The sequence below is a fragment of the Pogona vitticeps genome, chromosome 1, assembly GCF_051106095.1.
Source record: "Pogona vitticeps strain Pit_001003342236 chromosome 1, PviZW2.1, whole genome shotgun sequence".
Classification (NCBI taxonomy): domain Eukaryota; kingdom Metazoa; phylum Chordata; class Lepidosauria; order Squamata; family Agamidae; genus Pogona; species Pogona vitticeps.
Window position 1 is genome coordinate 26,133,796 of NC_135783.1, and position 24,854 is coordinate 26,158,649.

Here is a 24,854-nt window from a genome sequence, read left to right on the forward strand (position 1 = left end):
ATATACATCCCCATAGTGCATAAAACACTCTCTGAGTAGTTTAACTTTAATGATGCAGGCTACACACTCTCCCCACAGTGAGCGGGATATTCAATTTACCAACCTCAAAAAGATGGAAGACTGTGTCAACCTTAAGCTGGCTACTTGAGCCCATTGGGATCAGACTCAGGTCATGAGCAGAGTCTTGACTGCAATACTGCAGTTTAACCACTACGCTACAAAGCTTCTCCAGCACGTTTCATTATTTGACTTACAGCAATCAATAACTTTTTCATGATCATGTCTGTAATTCTATTCAAGTCCCACAGGATTTCATTGTTCTAGTTGTGCACATTAAGGGTTAAGGCATGAGTAACTATTTACATCCAGACTTCTTGGTATGTTCTCTGGTCTGGGATCCTTAAGGCAGAAACCAGAGCTGAAAGAATGCAATGCAGAGTGAGATTTTCAGAATATAGGAAGGCTCTGAAACTCAGCTGGATCTAGCTCCACCCCTGCTTACTGCTCAAAAAAGGAGCTCCTAGATAGCACTGGAGCAGGAGCAGGATGCTTGGGTAGAGTTTGACCTAACTAAGCCCCAGAGCCTTCCAATTTAGACCCTTCTCCCTGGTGGTTCACATCTAGGTTTTGTAAGGCATCTGTAAAGTAACTGGAACTCCCTGAATGGAGAATTATGGTACTTCTCATCTAGAACAGCAGTCCCCAACCTTCTCCGCAGGCCGGTTGGAGAAGGCGGGGCAGTCCAGCTCTTGTGCACATGCGGAAAGGAGCACTCTCTTGCAAGCACTCAGGCGCATGCATGAAGGAGAGGAAGGGTGGTTGTGCGGGGTGTGCACACTCATGAGCAAAGGAGCAGGAGGGCACTTGTGCAGGCGCGTGTGCTCTTGTGCATGTGCAAAGGGCGAGCACAGCACTTGGGGGCACATGTGCACATGCACGAACAGGTGGGGGACTGCTTGCGTAGGTGCATGGCGCATGCGCAAAGGGGCTGTGCAGGGGAGTGCCGGCAGGGGTGGTCCGGCTCAGGCCACGGCGTAGTCCGGCTCAGGCCACGGACCAGCACCAGGCCGTGGACCGGGAGTTAGGCACCTCTCATCTAGAAAATCTGAAAATCTCATCCCTAGTGCAATGAATAAAAGAGTAACCACAACACTCAAAGGGATGGAGAAACTCATGCCACTGTTCTGAGCTGCTTACAAAATATTATTAAAACCATATAAAACCATATAAAATAATATAAATATAAAACCATATAAAAAGAAAACAAACAAACCATCACGAATTTATGGGGATAAAATGGATTTTTGGAAAGTGGAAATAGTTTTTTATTCTCTTGGGAAGAACATGGGATCGTTCTCTGAAGCTGAATAGTGAAGTTCAGTGGTGAAGCTGCATAGATTCATGCTAGATAAATGGAAGGACTTTTATTCATGCAGCGCATTTGCCACCGCACTGTGGCTCACTGTGATGTGCATAGAGTGAGAAAATAAATGGGCACAGATCTGACATCAAAAGGGCCACACACAGAAGCCAGTGAGAAAGCATTTCAGCCTCCCCGGACATCCAGCTGCTGGTCTCAAAGTGACTCTTATATAAAAATGGAATTGCAATGGGAGATTGGCGAGGGAGACAGCTGGAGCGAGTCACATTTCATTGTGCATCTGAGGATTAAATAGAGGTTAAGGCTGTTTAGAACATAGTATATATATTAATAAGGCAAATTTATCCATAGCTATTAATAATCAAATGGTTGTTTTTGACAAAACCGTTGACCTCGGCACAACCTACAAAACAAAAGTGCGTTGCTTCTATACTACCCCAAGTACTCGCTATATTTTAATGTTGAAGGCTACACACACACCTCACCCCAGTGAGCTAAGTACTCAATTTACTGACCTCAGAAGGATGAAAGGCTGAGTGAACCTTGAAGATTCACTCAGGGTGAACCTTGAGGATTCACTCAAGGATTTACTACCTGGGATTGAACCTGGGTTGTGAGCTAAATTTTGACTGCAGTACTGCAGTTTAACCACTATGCCACAAGGCTTCTCAACTTCCTAAAAACTGAAGTTCTGAAAACCCAAGTCATTTGCATCTACCCACTGCAAGAATAATCAAGATGTTAATGCTATGAACACTCTGAATGTGTATGACTTGTGCTAATCCATAGACATTTGCAGGAGAAAAAACTTTTGGTTAGCTTTCATTTCAGGTTCTTTCAGGAGGGTTTCTCTTTCCTTTTGGTGTCCTGTTGAATATCTGGTCTTTCAGAAAACCTGAAGGAATCTGAATCTTTCATGCACTTTTATTTTTGTTTTCCTCCTTTGTCATCGGAGCAAGCTGTATAGAACCCTCAAAACCACTCCCAAAAATTGGGGTCAAGGCAACGATCATCTACTCCAAAAGCAGGCAATGCAACCAGAGTGCCTGAGAAACATAAGATCTACAGATCAGGCACCACATGCTAGCCAGCAGGAAACAACAGTGGTAAGAAAAAGAAGCAACATCAGACTTCCATTCCCCAGAGCTTTGGCCTTCCAAATGAGGAAATCCAAATGAAATAAAAACAGCTTTATTATTCTCTCCTTTGGAATCCTGAGTCTATTGTATATCAGAGGTGATCTACCATAAAGCTATGAAAAAATCCAAGAAGAAAAAAGAAAAAGCAAGTATGTGTTTTTTTTCGGGGGGGTCTCCCCTATGTGGGCTAATCCCAAACTCCCATCCCTACTAATCATGCTGTTCTCAAGAAAACTCACGACCAAGTGTCATATTCCCCCCCGCCCTCACTCCCATGCCAAAGGCATTACAAAACTGTTGACCAGGTCTTGCATTTGACATGTCTGGAGGACTGCAGTCCATAAAAACTCACACAGAAATAAATTTGCTAATTTTAAAAGATACTACACTACTGTGCTCTGGTGTAGTTGGTAGTCCCAAGCCAACTACACCAGAGCACAGAGTGCTGTTCTCTGAAGATGCCGGCCACAGAGACTGGAGAAACATTTGGAAGAACAACCTTCAGAACATGGCCAAAGAGCCCGAAAACCCCACAACAACCATACCACATTACCTTTGATTTTGTTTCTGCTGAAACAGGGGTCACATAACCTCTCTATTACAGGAGCTTCGCTGACTGCCAATCCGTTTCTGGGCACAATTCAAAGTGCTGGTTCTAACCTATGAAGCCCTAAATGGCTTGGGCCCAAGCTATCTCAAGTGTCTCCCTTTATAAACCTGCCCAAGTGTTAATATATCAGGCAAAAACAGAAGGAAATTAAAAAATAAAGAAGAAAAAACAATGTAGTACCCTAGAGATGATCTGCTATATTTTAATGTGAGCTTTTGTGGCTGAGTCCACTGTTAGGTGCTAGGATCAGCAGGAGAGGTCTTCTTCTCAGTTCCACCATCCTCACAGGTGCATTTGGTGAGGATACAGGAAAGACCCTTCTCTGTTGCCGCTCCCAGACTTTTGAATTCCCTCCCACAGGAAGCCAGTCTGGCTCCACCTTTGCTGTCCTTCTTCAAGCAGGTGAGGGCCTTTCTCTTCAGCCAAGCTTTTCCTGATCGGCTTCCTGAGTGGGGATTTTATATGGATGGTTGTGCCTTACTGCTTTGAATGTGGTTTTGGCGTTGCTTTTGTTTACTGTCATTTGATCCTTTTTAGTACAGTGGGGTCTCGACTTACGAACGGCTCGACATACAAACGTTTCGACTTACGAACCACTCTCATAGGAATATATGGACTCGACTTACGAACTTAGATTCGAGTTATGAACTCTTTTTTTCCTTTTTTTTAAAAAGCTGTCATCTTAGGTTAAAAGAAAAAAAAGAAAAAATATCCCCCTCTAGTGGCAGAAGGCGGAATAGCAGCTTCCCATTAGTTTCTATGGACAAAAAGAGCAGATACAGATTAAATGGTTTTCAATGCATTCCTATGGGAAATGCAGATTCGACTTAAGAACTTTTCGACCTGAGAACTGCCTTCCAATACGGATTAAGTTCGTAAGTCGAGACCCCACTGTATCTGTATACTTCCTGGTTTTAGCTGTAAAGATTGTATTTTAATAATATAAGCTGGCTTGGGTCCTTCTTAAGGAGAAAGGCGAGGTAAAAATATTTTAAATAAATAAATTAGATCAACATATCTCATTGTTATAAATTAAAAGTAAAGAACTAGAAACTGTCATCGTTTTTTTAATGGAATGAGATGTATCAGAGAATTATCAAAAAAGCTGTGAGTCATCATGGTGGAGAGGTGGCCCCAACAGTGGCACAAAGGCCTTGGCAAATTGCCCATAGCAGAAATAACGACAAACTAGGAGACTCATTCTGTATTTATTAAATGGCATCTTTAGCCTACACACAGGAATAGGTGGAATTTCTTCCTTTTAAACAATTACTATTGTGCCTCTATTTTCCTGTTCACCAGCAGTCAGCACTAAAAATCTTTCCAAATAAGATTTTAACAAATGTATGCAGTACATGTTTCAACCTTCTGTATGATATCAGCAGAATAGTTTTTGCTGGCTACACCCATCGGTCATAGCAGCAATTTATTTCTCTGCTATAAATATTGTGGTAATAACTTTTGTAGAATTCCACATGACTCTCTCACTCTCACTCCCTGCATCCATTCCTTGGTTTCTTGAATTATAGTATCATCATAGCTGGTCATACAGAGGTCTGATTCAGGGAGTTATGACACTCATCGGCCTCAGAACTAGCAGCCCATCACCACATTTTTTTTTTTACTTTTAAGAGAAAGTGAAAAAACAGTCAAATCTTGATGCCAACAGTGTTTGGTGGAGACTTTGATTTTGTGCTCAACCTATTGCAATTCCTCATGAACCTCCAGGAAATATGCTAGGGTCTTCCTGAAATTTCCAGGAACTCAAACTTAGACAAGTTTATTAGAAGGTGTGAGTGGCTCCTGTGGCCCCTTCCATAATGACAATGAAAAGTAGATTCAGAAAGAGGCGATTTATTGAAGCCAACATAACTTTAAAGGGCCAACAGAGCCAAACATTGACAGCACCAGAGAGTTAACTGCACTTTCCTTCTAACAATCTAGGTGTTGATCCCTATGGGGAGAAACAGAACCCCCTTCTCCACTAAGTTGAGAACACCTCACAGGCGGGCCAGACAAGGGATGCCACAACACGAGTGGTGGATGCAAACTGTTAAATGCCCTTACTGCTGAGTGGCAAGTATACCTTTACCTGCAAAACCTCTTTGACCTCTGGGAGCTTCAGTCAGTCCTCAGCTCTCCCAAAGCCAGTGCTGACTTCACTGACTCTCTCAGAACAAGAGGGGGGAAGGTGGGATGGTGTAGTGTGAAGGACTTCTCGTGGACCTAGCTGAGGTCTGACGTGGGAAGCCACTAGTGGGGCTGGTCGCCCTTATTCATTCATTCATTCATTCATTCATTCATTCATTCCATTTATACCCCGCCTATCTGGTCATTGCGACCACTCTAGGTGGCTAACAACATAAAATATAAAATAAATATATATATATGTTTTCAGTTGTATCTTAAAAATACCCAGTGAGGGAGCCGCACGAATCTCCGGAGGTAAGTTGTTCCAGAGGCGAGGAGCCACCGCCGAGAACGCCCGGTTTCTTGTTTTTTCCTTCCAGGCCTCCCTCGGCGTCAGGCTCCTCAGCTTCACCTCCTGACTCACACAGGTGACATGGGTAGAACTGGGTGGGAGTAAGCGTTCCGCCAAGTATTGAGGCCTTAAACCGTTTAGGGCTTTGTACGTAAGCATCAGGACTTTGAAGTCAACGCGAAAGCGAATGGGCAGCCAGTGCAGCGCAGCCAGAATGGGAGAAATGTGATGGTGTTTTCTCGCTCCGCTAAGGAGTCTGGCCGCCACATTCTGCACCACTTGGAGTTTCCGCATCAGCCTCAAAGGTAGCCCCATGTAGAGCGTGTTACAGTGGTCTAATCTCGAGATTACGAGCGCATGAACCAAGGTGGTGAGCGCTCCCACATCGAGATAGGGTTGCAGCCGGGCTATCCGCCAAAAATGAAAAAAGCCGGTGAGGACCACCGACGCCACCTCAGTCGCCCTTGGTACTTCTTCTGGTGGTGGCAGGCATGGCGCTGGTTCTCCAGCCTTTGTACCTCTCAGTGGTGAGTTTTGTTGCAGTGCACCCAGGCAGCCCCTTCAGGTGGCACCAGCAGGTCTACCCAGTAACACCTCTAAGCCCTCTCTGGAGTGTGTTCTCACTGGAAGCACCTCTCGTGCGTCACATGCCTCCCAGCCCACAGTGTCAGAGTCCTCTTCCACATTTCCATGGTCCTGTTTAAAAAGGAGTCCTGCCATGGATATACCTGTGGCACAAGAGCATCTCCCACCTCCTCCTCATTGCCACTCCGATCTACCAGGGAGTCACAGGTAGGAAGCGGGGCACACTCTCTTACCTGGGGTGGGTGGAATAACCCTTGCCAGTCCCACAGAAGATATTGTCCTTGCTGACTCCCATGTTTTACAACTGCAGTGTTTCTTTTGAAAACCACAAACGTTCTCAAAACACAGGGCATCCCATTCTTCTTCTCCCACAGCTCATCTAGATGCTATGCTGCCTCCTCCTAGCTGCCTTTCTTTTCCGTCCATAAGAAAGGAAGGCACATAAGAAGAAGGCAGTCACCTTTGCTGAGAGGTGAGAGGGAGCAACCTAGCCTTCCGCTACCTCTTCACATGGCAGAATTAGTTGCAATTCTGGGGCAGCTCTACAGAAGCTGAAAATAGAGATGGAGAGAAAATGCACAGATCGATATCATAAGCCTTCCCCAACCAGATTCCTTCCTGATATCAAATCATACCACGATGGCAGTCTAACACATTTCGAGGGCACCATGTGGTGGTGGAAGTGGAGAGGGGATTTCCCCCCCAATAGATGCCTGAATTATAATTTAGAAAAATCCTTGGGGGATTCTCCACCAAAGCAAAAAGCCAAGACAAAACGGCAGACTCAAATTTTCTCACAAATTTTAACTTGAGGCTCTTATTATCATACATTTAGGAGAGGTGTTTCAGGATTTTGGAATGCTGGAAGGACATGAAAACTGGGAAGCCATTAAACTCTTGTCCATATGCCATGCCCATTTGCTTAAAAAAAAAAGACCAAAAGGGTCAATTTTCACTTGCAGCAATTTTTTACTAAAGCAAAGCAAAGAACAAAACAGGAAATCAGTTTCTGGACACTCTTGGTGTCATCTTTTGGGAGTTTTCACACTTCTGAGACTAGCGTGGCCCGTGATGGGTCCTGGAGACAGTAACCAGAGTGAACCAGTGTTGCACAATCAGAGCAGTAGTAAGAACAGAAAAAACAGCAATGGTGGTGGTTAAAGTCAATTCGGCATTTCATGTTCCCCCCTACACTGCAGCTTAAAATCTTTTCAAAATTGCATTTGCTCCAAGGCAGATATTTAATGCAGATAAATAAAGTGGATTTCCCCTCTCCCTGATAACAGTGATGAGGTCATTAAGACTGAAGGGGGGAGGGGAAGAAATGCCCTTGTGAGAACAGAGTCAGTTTAAATCTTCATAAAATGCAACTGGCGAGAAGCTGGCGCTAATAAATTCTGTTTCCAATATTTTATTGATCAGCGTAGGCGTTTTGAGTGGTGGCTTTCCCCTGCCAGCATAGTGAAGTTATAACCCAGGAGAGCTTTAAATATTAAATACAGTTGGAAGATTTATTTCTAGAGAACAGGAAAATCCCATCGTGTCACGGCATGCAGGTAAGTTCCTTTACTGATTATTGTTATTAAAAAAAAACTGAGTTGCAAGGTTGAAATAACAAGAAAGAGTCTCAGAAGTAAAAGGAAGGTTGAAAAGGCTGAGCTTACACATTTTGAAAAGAAGGGTTTTATGTAACACCTGAAAGATGAAAATGCACAAAGGCAAAGCAAGACTGGAGTGGATGCTATGATGGAAGAAAAATGAATAGAGAGAAAATCCTTGCCCCACACAAGGAGATAGGGTGCATGGGCCATCCCAGAGCCTACAGTGTGCATCCTAGATTCCCCTAAACATGGACATAAATTGCTGGGAAAATTCTATTTAAGTTGTATTTTAAATAGCCTTTAAAAATGATGGAAATACTGCTGTAGTTACTTCTATCACCTAAGATCAGGCCAAAATGCTCTTTGAATGGGAAGTCATAGCCTCAAGACTTCTGGGGATTCAGTTTCCATTTTGGGATATTTTTCCCCATCACATGGAAAGGCTTATTGCAGGCCACTTAGGACCAGGAGAGGATGAATACAGCTGCTGGATCCTCAGAAACTGCCCACTCTCCTGCTAAGAGGACACCACAGAGCAAGAAAACTGTCAAGGAGTCCCCACTCCATCCCTAACCCTCCCCCCCAAAAAAGAAATAGCAATTGACTGAGCAGCAGTGGTGGTGAAAATATTAGAAGAATGCTGTGGTGGAACTAGAGACACTGATAAAAGAGATATGTAGTAGGGCAGGAACCAGTGCTCAGTATCTCCTGACAGAACAGCAGAATCCAGCGGAAGTAGGAGGGTTCCCCTCTTGCAAAATGTGCCCCCCTGTGTTCCCCAAAAACCTGATCTACGAGTTAGTCAAAAAAAACCCCTCTGGAACCACTGTGAGCGGGGTACAGACAGGCCCGAGAGCCTGGGTTGAGCAGCCACTCTAGGCTCTTGGGATAGCTCGGTGGTTTTGGTATCTGGCTATGGTGCCAGAGGTTGAGAGGTCAATTCTCCACTCTCTCTCTCCTTGACAGGGGTTGGCCTTGATGATCTATAGGATCCCTTCTAGCCCTGCAGTTTTAAGAAGAAGAAAAAGAAGAAAGGCTGGGACATGAGGAACAAGTGTCAGGTCAGAAAGAGGGCCCATTGGCAGTGTTAAAGGAGGGCAGGGATGAAGAATTGGGGTCTCTGGTGCCTGGGATACCTGGTGAGGAACTGGCTGAAGAGGAGACTTGGAGTCCGTGTCAGAAGAGCTGTTCAGCAAGAGCAGTGGTCCCCAACCTTGGGCCTCCAGATGTTCTTGGACTTCAACTCCCAGAAATCCTGGCCAGCAGAGGTGGTGGTGAAGGCTTCTGGGAGTTGTATTCCAAGAACATCTGGAGGCCCAAGGTTGGTGACCACTGAGCAAGAGAACTGGCCTGTGGACAGGGCAACAACCCTGGGCAAGAGCCAGCAAGCTGGCTAGGGCTGAAGCGAGAGAAGAGGGACTTCCACCACCCTAGAACCAGAACTCAGCCCCAACAGTTCTGTGGCATTTGAGATGCCCAAAGGTTTCTGCAACCCCCAGCCCCAGCCAGCTAAAACACTGGTGCCACAAACACTAGTGTGAGAGCAGAAGGAGGCTCCTTGAAGAGCAGGAGATCAGCCAATGCTCATCAGCCACTTCTATCAACCCTTGTTAAAAGACTTCAAGCCCAGTCCTGGATTGGGCCTGTTTATCACTCTGTAACGGGGACTGAGACCAGTACTGAACTGGCTGCTTCCAGGGGACTAGTGCAGGAGACTCAGTCCTTTGTGGTGTGAGAGGGCAATGACAGGGAACCTCTGCTGAAAGCGCCTGACTCAATAAAAAGCAACCTGTTGCTGATGAAGTTATTGGCGGGAGACCCAAGGCTGCTGGTACTTCTGGGGGCGGAGGCACAGTCGGCTTGACAACCACTCTTTGGTCATCTCTGAAAGCATCAAATGAATGTGCATGTGAGAGGATGCTTGTGTATTCTTAGATACAGGCCAAATTTAGACATAGAGAAGTCAGAATAAATCAGAAAAATAAATTGTTTGAGATAGCCAGAAGATCAAGAACGTTAACTTCATTCAGACGCCAGGGAAAAGTCAGAGATTATGTTTCTGTGTTAGCCTAACATATCAAAGCCTGCCCCACAAGAGGGTCAAAACAACCGAAGAAAGTAATTTCATTTTACAAGTATATTTTCTCCCTAATTAATAGCAGGCTGTTATGTGCATGTTGTCATCCAGCAAGTCAATATATGACTGAATGATACAATGCCCTTAGAAAAGGCATGAAAATAAATGCTCATATATGTATCAGAAGAATGTTTTTGTTATTGATTTAAAGCAGTCAAATATGTTTTCCTTTATAATGGAAAGTATTTATTCTCAAAGGAGCATAAAACAAATTGCTGGAAGGAGATGTAGAGAATGAGAGAGAGAAGACAATTATTATAGATCTTATTTCCACTAGAAAACAAACAAGCAAGCAAGCAAGCAAACAGTCTATGGCTTAAATCCAATAGTAAGTAATAACTAGTGTAGGCCCGCTGAATAAATATGGATTTGGTGAGTCAAGTCCACCATGTTCCATTGACTCAATGGACCTAGTCAAGCTGCAACTTACAACTGGACTTCAGTCTATGAATTTTATCCCTAAGCATATCAGCTGAGAAGTAAGACCCACAAAGCAGCATGGCACACTATAATTAGAGTGTCAAACATGGACTGAAGTTAATTACCAGTTGCATAGTGATAAATGGCCATCCCCAGCTACAAAGCAAAAAACAGTTATTCCACAACTTTCACAGCTGACTATTTGTTCTGTATTCTTTTAAAATATATATTTGCAATATTTTTACAACTAGGCACAGAATCCATTTCCCAGCACCAATGCCTGTTGATCAGGAAGGAGTTAAAAAGTTCTCCTAAAGGGGACTGCAGCCAAGAAATCAGAAGAAGACAGAGACAAGGAAGGGTGACAGTGACAGAATTAGAAAAGATAATCAAGTGTAAGTATGTGTCACTGAAGACCAAGGCCAAGATCATCCACACTGTTGAATTTCCAAATACCATGTATGGATGTGAAAGGTGGATAGTAAAGAAAGCTGACAGGAAAAAAACCTGATTTGTTCAAATTATGGTGCTGGAGGAGACCTTTGTGGATATCCTGGATTGCCAGTAAGACAAACAAATGGGTCCTAGATCAAATCAAACTAGAACTATCTGTGTAGGTAAAAATGTTTAAACTGTGGCTTTCCTACTTGGGCACATCATGAGAAGGAACGATTCTCTGGAAAAGACAGTAATGCTAGGAAAAGTTGAAGGCAGCAGGAAAAAAAGGAAGACCAAATGTGAGAGGGATTCACTTCCTAAAAGAACAATGGGTTTGAATTTATAACAGCTGAGCAGGGCTGTTGAGAACATGACATTTTGGCGATCAGTCATTTATGGGACCTTCAAAAGCCAGACTACACATAACAATAACAGGCAAAGGAGAGTCAGCTAATTGGGTCCTGACAGGATCAAAAGTTCAGATTGCCCCAGACCAGGAGCTGATTTCTCCTTGGAAGACTTGCATCAGGAGCTTGGTATCTGAGCTCCTGAGAGAATTTTTAATGAAATCCCTAAGGGCTGGGACAAATAGTACTGTTCTGTGCTTTTGTAATGCATAAATACTTTGAATGTGTCCTACAAATAGTATGATAATTCCCTATAGATACACTGGTGCCCCGCATAGCGAGGTTAATCCGTTCCGGATTAACCTTCGCTATGTGAAATCTTCGCTAAGCGGGAAGTAAAAAGCCATTGGAACGCATTAAACTTCATTTAATGCGTTCCAAATCGGCCCTAAACCTCCCACTTAGAGAAGTTTCCTGGCCCCGGGCAGCCATTTTCGCGCCCTCGGCAAGCGAGGGGAGGGCGCGAAAACACCGCGCGGGGCCATTTCGGGTCGTCCGCGGCTCACTTGCCGAGGGTGCAAAAACACCGCGCGGGGCCATTTCAGGTCATCCGGCGCCCATTTTGGAGCCGCCGAACGCGGCTCCAAAATGGCCGCCGGACTCCCCAATCATCGCAATGCGAGTGCAGCGATTGGGTGCTCCGTATAGCGATCCCGAAAAAGGGGATCGCTATACGGATTCGTCGTTATACGGTGCGCTCGCTAAGCGAGGCACCACTGTACATGGCAAAGTGTTTCCTTTCTGGAGGACTGTCACTCCATTACTTTCTATAAAGCAAGTCTGTGTTTCTGTGACCTTTCATTGCCCTCCAAACTGTCTTCCTAACCCATGAAGCTGCAGAAATATACCTCTTTTGCAATGCTCCTGCTACTGAGTCTCTTCCATGAATGATATTGTGCAGCAATATTGGGCCATTTCCTGGTGTTTTGAATTGTGAACACAGAAGTACAATATCCCACATTCATGAACCTGGGAGGTTTTTGTTTTTGCATTTTAAAATAATTGAATATATTATATGCTTGAATTGCTAAAGATACGTTGGATGTATTGGCATATTTGCAAATGTTTCAACATAGTTGCCTCAGTGTATGCCATCTGTTGTGTGCTTACCACTACCTTGACTTCCTTTTGGCTTCAAAGAAATTAACTGACCCTGAGAAGTCTATTGCAGTTCATCTTTGTCAAAAAGAGCCCTTGGCTAAAAGATCATGGAAAAATTCAATTTTCTCATGCCTCTAAGGAGATGTTATTACTTTACATCTTAGAAACAACGAGGGCAGAAGGTTGTGACTATGATTTTTTTCAAATTACACCTTGGCAATTCTACCAGAAGTAGGATTTCCTCCATAGATGTTAAATTAGTATGGCAATGCTGTGGCCCATCACATTAAAGATCTCCTGTAAACACTAGAGTTTTACATAAACATTTCATTGACAAACTGCAAAGAATGACCAGAGCTTGGAAGCAAAGTTTTTAAAAGTAATTAGTTACTGGCCAAAATCCTATTGCTTAGTCTAGTCAATTGGACTACAGTTGAATCATTGAATCAATGGGAATTCGGTGAGTCAGCTCCCCCATAAACTCCACAGATTCAAATGGGTTTGCTTTAACAGTGGCTTACTACGCCAAGCGACAGTTAAAGTAGGCCCATTGGAATCAATGGAGCTGGGGGATGAATTGATCCATCAAATCCCTATTTTTTCTATAGGCCTACTCTAGCATGACTTGCTATGCTAAGCAACAGGATTTTTGCCATTGCTCCAGTTATAATCCCACCTCCTCTCAATTACAGTTCTCATTATAGGTAGAATTATGTAAAAAGTAACTGGTCACAATCTTGTTGTATAACTTACCGTCATGAAATGTTGCTAATTAATGTGTTTTCAGTCACATTGCTAAGCTTAGGTCTATCGTATGATCACCCTCTCCTCATAACCCGTGTTTTAGAAGAGGTAGCCATGTTTGTTTAGGCTAGCATAGCGGGCAGAAACAAAAGAAAAAGAAAATAAAAAAATTAAAGAAGACAAAAACACTGTGGCACCTTAAAAACTAACTCTGCTGTATTTTAATGTGTGCTTTTGTGAACAATTTTGAGGAAGTGGACTTGTCCACGAGAGCTTCCATAAAAAATACAGTATAGCGGATGCCGCAATGTTTTTTTCTTCTTTATTTTTTATTGTTCTTTTGTTTTTTGCCTGATATCCTTATAACCTGGTAATTAATAGTAATTTGTGAATATAATTTATACAATTTAACTTCCTTATATATATATATATATATACTGTATATATAAATGACCAACAGGATTTTGGCTCCTGTTTACTTTCCCGTTTCTCAGTTGTAACTGAAATTGTAGGATTTTGTTAATTTTTTTTAAAAAGCCATCAACACAGGAGAAGGTGCTGGTCTGTGGTTTCAAAGGCATTCTTCTCCTGTCTCACCCATTGCCACCTCAACACTGACAACGGAGCGCAGGTCTGTGGGCCAGGATATACCACAAGCAAACAGGTCATCTTCTGCCTCCAGCTTTTAGTGAGCCCCTTCGCAATTATAAAAACAGCCAAAAGTTATGTTGCAGAAGGAGTGACCTTATCACTTGTTAAGTTACAAGCCTAATGCAACTTAATTATACCTTTTCTCTAAAAATGTAATGAAATAGCATTCTATTTGCATTAGCCATAGGCCGTTGCAAGTTGAACATAAAATTTACAAAGGTATAAAACTAGCATATTAAAATCAAAATAATGAATGCATATACGTCAGATACATACAGTGCCAAAATTAGAGAGGCAGATCTATTAAAAATTACTATTTTAAAATCACATTAGGCCTAATTTGAATTGTTGCTGCTAAAAATTTAGCTGACTGTCCCATCACCTTAGTTATACCTTAATTATTTGGAAAAGGAATTAATTACCAAAAAAGACCCCTACTATTTATAACTGTTGCTCCTACTCTTGAGTGTGCCATGTTTCCCTCACAAACTGTCCATCTGGGTTCTTTTGGAATTCACAAACTCCGAATCTCCACTCATTGGCACCAAGCAGCAAAAGCAGAGAGGAAGAAATGCTGCCAATGCGTTTCATTTTTGAAACGTTTGCTGGGATGGGTAGCTGCGTCCATCTGTAGCAGTAAAAACAAGCCCCTTGGGAGAGTTTCCATTTGACATAAGCCTTTGTGACTGCACCAGAGGCATGGAGTGAGGTCGCAGCATACCTGTTTGATGATGTGGGCAGCACTTAACAAAAGCCTGCAACAAATAAAACGTACTGGTCTTTAAGATGCTACGAAACTGTTTGTTTGCTTTTCTTATCCAAAGCAGTTAGCAATAGTAAATAACAAACACAAAGATAAGAAAACCAGTTAATGAATGGCAAAACAGTGATAAAACAATCAAATATTCAATGACATCAGGGTAGACTGATAAGGTTACCAGGAATCTGCCTGATCTTGGGGCGAGGAAGATTATTCCACTTGGAGGGTGTGCAGGTGCCACAAATGAGATGGCCATCCACAACCAAAGGAACTTCACAGGGCTCATGATAAGCAGATTCCCCCTCCCTCAGGATGTATAGACATACATAGATATACCTGCTTGTTAGTGGGTGTGAGCGGGTTCTGATTTTACTTCCTACGATTCCTTGGTTTTAACCCCTAAAAATGTGAAAATTCATTTATGTACATGAACGTTTTATTAACCAACAAAGAAGTGTCGAACAATAACTTCTGTAGGGCCAACGGGCTTGTCTAACAGATCTCTCTAAGACCAAAATTCACCTGTAGCAAAAGAGTTCACCAACAAAGGTACACCTCAAACCACTTACAGTCTGCTGGTGTCCACGTAGGATTCCGTAGGATGGGACAGATAGTCCTGCAGCATAGGTGTCTCACCCATTCTCCTTCGGTGGGGGTTGTAAGACAGCTGGTTGGTGCTGGTTGGCTGTCCTTCTTCCAAAAATCTCCCTCTTGGGGATACATGTAAACTGTCCATTCTATGGGTTCAGGCCATTCTAATTGTACTGCCTCCCTTCTCTCTCCATAAGGGATTTACTCCCGCCTTTTCCCTTTTACTCTCTGGTTGGTTCACCAGACAGTACTGCAGTACTCCTCTCTATCTCATCAAGGGGAAGTTTTATCTTAACTTTTTCATGAGTCCAGGGATCTTCCCTCTCCAGTCATCCCCACCACCTCCTCCTGTTCTACCCCTTTTTCCCAGTCTATCTCTCCTTTTATCCCCTCCTCTACCTCTGTTACCAAGTACCCCTCTGCTACTGGGAGATTTGCCCCCTCAGTTGTTTTCCCGCACTCATCATCATCTCTCTTTCTGTTCCACTCTTTTTCTCTTGTAATCCTAGATGAGCCATTGTTGGCGATAGGGTATAAACAGTTTCATACCCTCTGTAGCGGACGATGGAAAGGACAGCTCACCCTCCTTGAGAGCTATGGCTTGCTCCTTCTCTCAGTGGGGCAGAAAGCAGCTAAAATGTGCGTGGGAGAAATGAAAAGGTGAAAATCTGTGCTGGATTGATTTTTAAATAAAGCGTTTGAGTCTGTATAGGCAGTGGTGTAGTGGAACCAGGTCTTTCAGCGTTAAAGCCCCACAATCTTCTGAGTAGCAGGAACTATGACATGATCAGCTACCACCACCACCCTCGGCTTTTCCTGTCCCCCTGAATTTAGCTGAATCCCCACAGTAGCCGGAAGATAATTTCCTATGAATAGTTTATTTTTACAAGCTATTTCTATTGTAATGTAAATTATTTCACAATATACCAGATACCTTGCAGTTGTGGCCAGGTATATATTGGAACTACAAAATGCAGCATCCACACCATAATCAAAGAACATGAGAGACACTGCAGACTAAAACAACCGGAAAAATCGGCAGTAGCTGAACATGCCCTAAAACAAGCTGGACAAAGAATTCTATTTCAAAATACTGAAGTACTGTACTGGACAACACCTGCAATCATTATGTTAGACTGCACAGGGAAGCCATTGAAATCCACAAACACCAGCAGAGCTTCAACAAAAAAGAAGAGAGTTTAAAACTCAATAAAGCGTGACTCCCAGCACTGAAAAATACAGCCAGCAAAAGGTCAATGAACTCTATCCAGCCACGAGGACTGGTGATCACTGCACACAAAAGACCAGCTAACGACACCCATCAATCACAGTGACAGATAATCTCTCCCCCTTATCACATCAATACACCCACAACAAAAACACACTGATCACCACAATCACCCAATCTTCTAAAAAGGACAAAAGCTGATCCCACAGCTATAAATACTCAATTATCCAAACAAACGGCACCAGAGCACAGACAGAGTTCTGATTCCTGTCCTCTGAAGATGCCGGCCACAGAGACTGGCGAAACATATTTCACAGTAGTTTGTTTTTGAAGCTTTACAAAAGACCTGTTTCTCATTTCTTGATAAGAACTGAGAGAACTGGTTCCATTTTTGGTCTCTTGTTCTTCGAAGCTCCCAATGCTATGATGGGCTCCTGTACTTCCAAAAGTAGCACTGCACCACTAAGTATAGGAATGCAAGGAGGTGGAAGCTGATTTCATCCAGCAGCAGTAAAAATTGCACTCACTCCTAGAAAGAGTTTCATTTTCTTCAGCCCCTTCTGCTCCAACTACATTAATAACCATAGGTCATTTGTCACCATAACCTATTTGTCACAAAACAGGATCTCTTACTGTGATCATTCTGGCAATGCAGGATATTTTTACACAGTTAATTTAATTATTTCCAAAAATTAACATGTCGCAAAAGGATAAACATTTTAAAACCTCATTAGCTGGGCTTTTGAAGTGCTATCTGAAGCGCTTGCTTAAAACAATCAAATTGCATTCTTGTTTTGGTGAGGCCGCTTCCTTTTGAAATAAAATCCATTTCAATGTAGCTTCTTTTCCCCCCAGAGATGACGAGAGCAACTCCGCAGACACATTAGGAGGCATGTGCAATCGGGTCTGAAATTTCCATCTGAAATTTATGTCTTGAAAATGACTCACTTTCCTGTTTTGTCTACTTAATAAATAATTTGTTTGCATTATTATCTTATTATCATGGCTTTTGGTTACGCAAAATCTGGGCAAAATGTAACTCGTAGTAAATAACACATCTTTTGGAAGTTCTGTGTCACCTTCATCTTGAATTGTTTTCAGATGTTTGATGTGAATAACAGTTTGGTGAGGATGCAAGAAAGGGCCTTTCTGGTGGCTACTCGCAGGTTTGTGAAATGTACTCCGTCAGGAGGCCAGGTGGGTTCCCTCCATGCTATCCTTCTAGGGACAGATAAATGAAAGACCTTTTGGGCAGGCCTTTATCAATTAAATTGGATAATCTTAGAACAATCTTAAACCTGCAGAGCTGGAAGGGAGCCTATGGACTATCAAGTCCAGCCCCTGTCAAGGAGGTGGACACCTGGTTCGGTGGGGGGGGGAAGTGTCTAATCTCCTATTTGTAATGATCACATAGATGTAGATCTTCTCAGAAAAACAGAGATTGAAATTAGGAATGGGAACAAACCAAAAAATGAATATGAAAATTGGTCAAAATCACTAATTGTATTCCATTCAGTTAGTGGTGGTGGTGGTGGTGGTGGTGGTGGTGGTGGTGGTGGTGTGTGTGTGTGTGTGTGTGTGTGTGTGTGTGTGTGTGTGTGTGTGTGTGTGTGTGTGCGCTGCCCCGCCTTGCTTTTCTTCTTTCAAAAAACAAACCTTCACTTTTTTCTCCCCAAAATTAACCCATTAGCTTGGCTCCAGTTCTGGATCAGAGTGAGTGGTTTGGGATATTATTATTTTTTCCAAGTCCTCCCCCACCATCCTGTTTCTCCACTTTGAGGACCCTCCTTTCTTTTAAAAATATTATTTTATTAACATCCTTTCTTGGATCAGCACAGTTAACTTTTCCTTTTTATTGTGAGCAAGCCCCCTCCCCTTCATTTGTACATCCAAGTCAGTAGGAGTTAGAGCACCTGAAAATGAAGGCCGGTCGGGTCTTAAAAGGGAAGAAGCCTATCAGTAGATCAGCCACCACTGTTCCTTCCCATTCATCAGGGAATGTGAATCCTCCCGTAGAATCTGGTCATCTTCCTCTGGTGGATGTGGAAGCACAGCTTCCTCAAGTGCCTGAAGAAGAGCGGCTGTTTTTCATTGGGGAATCTGAGGAGTTATTGGTGGAAGAGGTTCGGAAATCCTCCCAGTCCTCTGAACTGGAAGTGACAGGGCATGTCCCCCCCCCCATCCTCAGACCCCTCTCATAGCAGCACATCATAAACCTCCCAGAGCAGCACCACAGTCTTCCCAGGCCAGCAGTAGACAGTGGGTCATTGTTCAAAACATGGCAGAGGTTCCTTAAAGGGCAATTTCACTGCCGTCATTGATGGAGCACTGCAATGTCTGCCATGTGGTGGTCTGCAGGGGCTCCAACCCCAGACAAACAAACAAAGAAAAACCACCCAGGAATGTTCTTCAGATAACATAGAGAGGAAAGGAGAGGAGAGGGAAGGAAGCCTTGGGAGTTCATTCAAAATAGCTTTAGATTAACAGAAGACTTACTTTTTAATTTTTATTATTTATTCGTCTTATTTACAGACCGTCTTTCTCCTGATAAGGGAACTCAAGGAGGCTAGTACAAAGAATAGAATTTAAAGTGCAGCAATTTATGCATTGAAAAACAATTACTGTACACTATAATGGTGGTTCAAATACATTGAATTATTTCAGATATTTAAAACTTTGAAAACAGGCTTAACTTTGAAAATGGCATTCAGAAACTCCGTTATGATAGTTAAAACTCCGCTTAAAGTGGTGGGTCCTCAACTGTTGGTGGAAGGATAAAAGGGAGAGCATTCTGTAACCTGGGAATAGCCGTGGATAAGACTTTCTTTCACTCACAATGGAACCAAGAGGAGGAGCTCCTTTGATGATCTTAAGACCCAAGAAGGCTCATAAACTCTGAATAAATATGCACTTATAATACAGCTGCAAGGCTACAAGTCAGCTGCTGGCGTCCCTGACCCCTTGAAATATTGAAATCCAATCACACACACAATTAAAAAACCTTCCATCTACTGTATATGCAAGCATTTTCAATCAATAATTTTAGTCACCAAGAGAAGTGGGATCCAATATTAATACCATTTAATTGCAAAAAATATAAATATTAGGTGTAAATACTATACAGTATATAGTAAATATGAGTACTGTATCATTTTTCAATTGCTCTTGGTGTGCCATGGGTGGGAGCTCTTCTGCAAGAAAAACCAAGGAGTTTTAACTTAATTAATTTCCTTTTGGTATCAAGCGTTGAAACATTCATTTCTTTCAGTGGTTCTTAACCTTTGTTACTCAGGTGTTTTTGAACTGCAACTCTCAGAAACCTCAGCCAGCAGAGCTGATGGTGAAGGCTTCTGGGAGTTGCAGTCCAAAAACATCTGAGCAACAAAGGTTAAGAACCAGTGCTTTAAGTCACCACATTCTGACAGACTAATGAACAGGCCTATGCTGGAAATGTCCACCAGAAACCTTTACAGCATAATTATAGCTATTACAAGAACTATAATCAGGTTGTGTGTTCAGACCTCTTTTAGCAAGTGTGTTGAAAAGATGCAAGCCCTCAGAAGTTAGAATAACATATGACTATAAATGTTAATCAAAAATTGGATGTTGTAAACTAGCAATGGGCAAGGTGCAGCTGCAGAACGCATGTGCCCCCCTGGAATGTGTTGGCAGTCTGCTGAGCCTCCTTCCATGAACTACCTGGAGGAAAATTTCCTCCGAGGATGAAAGCCAAGATGACATGCCCCAGCTGGAGATGATGGAATTTGCCAAAGAATTTGCAGCCCTGGTTGCCAGACCTTCCCCAGAGACACCAGAAGCTGAAGCAGAGATGACATTCTTCAGATGAAGCAAAGTCTTTGGAGGCTGAAAGATCCCCAAGCCCTAGAAAAAGAAGATGTCTCAAGCTGTAAGAGAGCTGGGTCCAGCCTGGTCAGAGTTCATCACTTTGACAGAGATTGCCTCAGGTGTATGATTGTGCTTGAGTGCCTGTAGAGTGTGAGAGAACTTCTCAAGCTCCAGCTGCACCTACCGTGCTCAGTCACCCATCTTGTTTTGTTCTCTGCTCTTGGCTTCCCTTACATTACATTTGATTGACCTCCTGATGACCCAACCATGTTGTCTCACTGACGGCTCTTCTGCCTTCTCCTTGTTTTGACAAACAACCTCGTAAGATGGTTGTTGTGGGTTTTTCGGGCTCTTTGGCCATGTTCTGAAGTTTGTTTTTCCTAACGTTTCCCCAGTCTCTGTGGCCGGCATCTTCAGAGGACAGCACTCTGTGCTCTGATGTAGTTGCTGTCCTCTGAAGATGCCAGCCACAGAGACTGGCGAAACGTTAGGAAGAACAAACTTCAGAAAATGGCCAAAGAGCCCGAAAAACCCACAATAACCTCGTAGGACTCTAAATTATGATATAACCTCAGATGTGCTCTGAGAATCCTTTTCACCTGTTCCTTTGAACTATCTGCTAACCTCTCTCTTGTTCTGCCAATATGGGATGGCTTTTGGACCTCCTTTACAGCTCCTCCCAGCAAAAAAGATCCCTAGAGTCTTGTTGGTTATTGACAGGTTGGTCACTTATAGCCAGAAACCAAGGCATCACACCAGAGCACCCACCCATTAAAAAAAAAATCATAACCCAAATTCTTCTGTCTTCTGGGGAGTTGGTTTCTCCTCCACCTCCATTTCTACTCTTTAACTCCTCTAGGAGCTGTAGTTTTCAGCTCTTGGTGGGGAGATTGGAGGAGATTTCCAAGGCCCTTCACCCCCCCCAAGAAAAATTTAACTTGGAAGTATCTTTTCCAGGCCGAGTGCAGCCCCATGGTGCACACTGGGAGTGGAAATTTGTACATTTCGAGAAGGAAGGAAGAGGACAAAAATTGCTATATATTTCTGAAGTAAATAAACACTTTCCTTCTAAAATTCAGTTGAATCTCTTTCTTAAAGAACAGTAGTAGGTTCATTAAATGGTCTCAGAAAACATATTAGAGCACTATTAGAACTTAACAATTGTGCAGGACTTTATATGACAGCCCCTGGAATTGTTCTTTGGGAGTGGGATATATGTTTATTGAACCTTTTAAATGTTAACATCTCTCAACACTGGCTGCCCCCTTTAAAATTAACCGTAGGTCTATTTTATGGTACCAATATTCTAAACAGTATATTTCAAACTCCAGTGTGCACAGGCAGCCCTTCTGCACATTATGGTTCAACTCCTTTTGTTGCAGTGGAATAAGGAAACATATAAATGCATGATCTCTGCTTTTTGGAACACAGCTTCTTCTGAAGCCACATCTCCAAGTGACATTTCAACCCGTTTGTTACCTCCACTTCCAAATTCTCTCCGAATGTTGAACTTGTTGTACAAATGCCATGTTTCCATGTGGCAACTTGCTAATGTCAGAAATTGATAAACAATAAGCTTAAAATGAAGGGTTTTTCCATTGTCCGGTCTGAGAATGATTTAATATCTCATTAATAAAAGAGATGGTAGTTGTTAGACTTAGTGTTTGTATTTTTTAAAACTAGGGATGGTCTTTGGCTTCAGAATTTATTCAGAAAACAAAGCAATTTATATGTTTAATTCTGAACCAAACTAAAGGGAAGTGAGAAAACCCAAAGTGACTTCTGAAGTGAACTGTGCTTCAGAGGTTAAAGTTGCTAAAAGGTTGAGGGGACCTCAATATTTCGTACCAAGTCTCACTTACAAATCAAACATAACATTTCAGAGGAACCAAGGAGCCCAAAGCAAAAGGTAATTGACAACTTAAGTGCCAATGAAAAGCTCAAAAATCTCCTGGAAACCCAATCATGGAGCCCCTAAAACTGCTGAGGCAAATTCTCACACACATTGTTCTGTCAGGAGGCATTTTGCATACTTGCAGGACAAAGGCAGGATGTCAGTATGTTATAGATTTTAATTTGCATTGCTTTAATGTATAACAGATGGGTGTGTTGGGGAGTTTTTCTAGTTTTCTTTTACGCAGTTGCTGATCTCATCCAATTTTGTGTGTGTGTGTGTGTGTGTATGTGTGTGTGTGTGTGTGTGTGTGTGTGTGTGTGTGTGAAATTTCTGCAGTGGCTATCTTGAGTCTCTTGCATGACATTAGAGATGGGCACAAATTAAAAAATGAATCACCAAATGTATTCAAAAATTTCTAATTTACAGATTCGTATTTGTACAAATCAATGCCCCAACAAAAACAAATCAATGAATTTATAATGATTTTTATTTGTTGATTCATTTGGCTATAAAACAGCCCACAAGGCACCTGGAGACACCAGAATTGCAGGGAAGCTTCTTCTGACTCTCCTCTACATTCCCTCCAACTTTGATAAAGACTGAGTTTCAGATGTCTGAGTTATACATCCACAAATAACTCCCCCAGGCAAATCCCCCCCCCCAGACACCTAGAGTCAGCAAAATATCAGAGAAGCTTCCCATGACTCTCCTCTACAATCCCTCCAAGTTTGGTGATTAGGTTTCCCCAATCCAGCTGCTAAAGGGAACTTTCCTGGGGGGACCCACTTTGTGGGCGTATAAATTGGATGTCAAAAACCCACTTGGAGGGATTGTAGAGGATAGTCAGTGGAAGCTTCTCTATGATTTTGATGTCTCTAGGTGCCTGGGGGAACTTTCTTGGTAGAGCCTTGTTGGTGTATAACTCAGGTATTCAAAACACAAACTTTACCAAACTTGCAGGCTTGTAGAAGAGAATAAGAGGAATCTTTCCTCAGAATTTGGTGCTTCTAGGTGCTTGGGGCCATTTTATAGGGTTTTAAAGTCAAAAATGGGGGGGGGGAATCATAACTATGTAATTTATGATTCATCAACCTTGATAAATCATGAATCAAAAGGAATCACTATTTTTCTGATTCATGCCCATCTCTATATGAGAGTTGACTGGGAAAGGTACCTAGGAATAGGACCTAAGCTATTTCTCACTCTCATGATTTCCACTTTATTTTTCTTATGCCCACTTTTATTTTTATTTTTATTTTTTTTGCAGCACGTTGCCCTTTTCTTCTTTCATTTTTCTGCTAGGTATGCCTGTGTTACAAATGGGGCAACAATTTGTGGGGTGTGCTGGTTTCAGCATTTTTGGCTCTTTGGGATTTTGTAGGCCTTTCTGCCCTGGAATTGAACAACTACAATCCAGATCAACTAAGCAGGCAGCACCCTCTTTCCCACTCAACGTGAACCCTGTGTAAGACTCAGTTTCACTCCCTGTCCTGGGTCAGAACCCTTTATTCTCCCTCATTTTCATGCCTTTCCCCGCTGCTCAGATAAGGACAAACACAAGTACTTTCAAATATTTGGATATAAAGAGAAACAGATAAGCTACAAACCGATTTGGAACAGATCAGTTGTGATTTGTCAGACAAATTATTCATACCTGATTGAAACATGTATTCCCCTGGAGTTACATTGATTGCCGGTTTTTTCTATTGCCTTTTTGTTTTGTTTATCATGTTGTTCTTACTGTTTTTTGCTTGCATAAAGTCTCAAGAATTGGTTTTCCAGTTCTCTTAAATACTAATCAAGAAGAAAAAAATTCTGAACCATGCAAAATCAGCCAGATCGAGGAATATCTTTCTTGCTTCTCAACAATACTGGTGCCATGGCATTAGCAACAACCCTCAAGTTCTCATTCTTCTTCTTTTTTTAAAGTGAAAAGTTATTAAAAGCCATACCCGGAATTGCTAAACTAATCGATTCCAGGATGTCAGTATCTTTCAGGAATAGCTGCACAAATAGATTGAACTTGATAGGGGTCACTGGTGCGGGAATATGAGGTCACAGATGGCTTTAATCGCCTTTGCTAAGCATACATATTTAGAAACATCTTCCTCCTCCTCCTTCTTCCTTTGTGTCCTTTCCTCTAGCCACATGGAAACATGTTTATTGCAGTGATTTTAGCCAATCCCTAAAACCAAGAGCTGGCATGTTTTTAAAGCATCTTATCTGCAGGCCCAGAATATAATGCTAACATCTCTCACAAAAGCAATTATACTAAATCCTCTAAGAATAGGAGTTTCCCTTTAGAAAGCCATTGCTGGAGAGATACAGCAAAAACCTTTTATGTTGAATTCCAAATGGTGGTTATAAATAAATGACAGAAGGACAAGCATTTTTACTGTTGTCCTGGCAGTTTCAGTCTCATAAGCAGAAAGAATCATGGTAATCCTATGCTTACTGCTACACTTTTAAAGATCATAAAACCAGGCTTACACCAGTCTGTGAATATTTGCAGGGAATTTATTGAATATGCGTCAACTTGGCACTGAAGCGGGTTAAATGCCTAGTGCGGTGAAATGCATTTCAGTGGTATCACATTGCATGGTATATAGGAGAGTCCACCAAAATCAGGCTGAAACAAATCAGTGATGGCTAAATATACGATGAGAACTATCACAGACCTTGCTTAGGTCTTCTTTTCATAAAACAGGATGACTCACATGGCCAGCATTTCCATCCACTATCAAAGTGCCAAATAACCAAGCTAGGAAGAAGTGAGTGTCTGATTTAGATTGGGAGTCCTCCCCCACCTTCCAACTATCACAATTTATGGGTAATT